The sequence below is a fragment of the Entelurus aequoreus genome, linkage group LG26 (genome assembly GCF_033978785.1).
Source record: "Entelurus aequoreus isolate RoL-2023_Sb linkage group LG26, RoL_Eaeq_v1.1, whole genome shotgun sequence".
NCBI classification, from domain to species: Eukaryota; Metazoa; Chordata; class Actinopteri; order Syngnathiformes; family Syngnathidae; genus Entelurus; species Entelurus aequoreus.
In genome coordinates this window covers 2,846,571-2,848,517 of record NC_084756.1, presented here as the reverse complement: position 1 = coordinate 2,848,517, position 1,947 = coordinate 2,846,571, and positions in this window count along the sequence as shown.

Here is a 1,947-nt window from a genome sequence, read left to right as displayed (position 1 = left end):
ATGCCCCGATAACATATGCCCGGTATCATTAAAACGCGCTGTTGCTTTTACGACCTTGCTGGCCAGGCGATTGATTTTGTTTAATTGGAAGCTGGCTCGTCCCCCATCACACGGCCGATGGATTAGAGAGGTTCTCTACAATCTAAAACTAGAAAAACTTAGGTTTTCACTAAAAGGCTCGGCTCAAGCGTTTGAAAGCTCATGGAGTCCTTTCTTGCTGTTTGTCAACTCTCTTGATTTATCCCCAGACGCAGATGAGGAATAATCTCCCTTTTTATTTATTATTATTATTTTAATTTAATTGTATTTTATTTTATTTTTATTTTATTTTCTCCATTTCTCTCCTTTCAGCCTGTTTGTCTGTCTCTGGCCTCGTATGTGTGTGTGTATGTGAGGATGTCTGTCTTTGTCGTCTTACTTGTTATATGATTGTGCCATATGTCCCTTGTTGGTGTGACCTGAGTGGGGTGGGAGGGTGGGTGGGGATTTGGGTTTTAAGGGAAAGGGTGTGAAGAATTTTCTGACTTTAAAATTGTACTGTTTCGACTTGCACTTTTTTCTGTATTTGAAAATGCCAATAAAAAAAGTTGGATTAAACATATATAAACACCTGAAAGTCTTTATATCAGCTAAAACCACCAATCTGTTTCACTGGATTCAGAATAAAACCAAATGCTGTCTTACCCAACAATGTTAGTATTTGAATATTGTTACTTGAAGACTTATTCCTGGTTACAATTATACTGTTAAGAAAGTATTGTCTTATACTTTGCCTAAAATGAGAATGCATCATAATCAGTGGCAGCGTGAATTTTGTTTTAGGTGGGGCTGAAAGTTTGTAAAGCAAACCCCTGTAGGGGCGTCATCCTCCCCCAGAAGATTTATTTGTGATTCTCACATACAAATATTGAAGATCTTTGCTCCTTCTCAACTTTGTGGTAATGTTATTTTCATAAAATACAACCAATAGTATGTTAATGTTTGTTTTTGCAAATGTGTTTATTCTGTAAAGGAATGAGTTAAATGTTTAACATTGTTTAAACTATTAAAATGACTGGTTAATAGTGCTATTATGAATTGCAATGTCAGCACCATTTTTTTCCCTGCAATTTCAAATGCACTTGTTTAAATAAATAAATACAGCGTTTTAAAAGCATACACAATTTGTGTAAAAATATTAGTATGTGGTTAAAAGGACTTGAAAGGACTCGAAACTCAAAATGCAGGACTTGGGACTTGACTTGAGACTTTCTAGTCTTGACTTTGGACTTGACTCGGGACTTGCCTGTCTTGACTCGGGACTTGACTCGAGACTTGAGGGCAAAGACTTGAGACTTACTTGTGACTTGCAAAGCAATGACTTGGTCCCACCTCTGTCTCTCGCCCTTTTATACGGTCCGAGAGGTTGATTACACTGTCCACAGCTGCGCGCTCCACGCACCTTATGCTGATTGCGGCGGCGCTCCCAGCGCGCCCCACCTTGCCGCTCGCTCGTCCACGCCTCCTCGCCGCCATCTTGGAGCGGGCGCCGTCAGTCCGCCGGCCCCGCCTCCCCACAACTGGCAAGCTGGTCTCGCTTTGCTCGATATTTTTAATTCTAAGAGAGACAAAACTCAAATAGAATTTGAAAATCCAAGTAAATATTTTAAAGACTTGGTCTTCACTTGTTTAAATAAATTCATTTATTTTTTTACTTTGCTTCTTATAACTTTCAGAAAGACAATTTTAGAGAAAAAAATACAACCTTAAAATTGATTTTAGGATTTTTAAACACATATACCTTTTTACCTTTTAAATTCCTTCCTCTTCTTTCCTGACAATTTAAATCAATGTTCAAGTAAATTAACTTTTTTTATTGTAAAGAATAAAACATACATTTTAATTGAATTCTTTATTTTAGCTTCTGTTTTTTCGACAAAGAATATTTGTGAAATATTTCTTCAAACT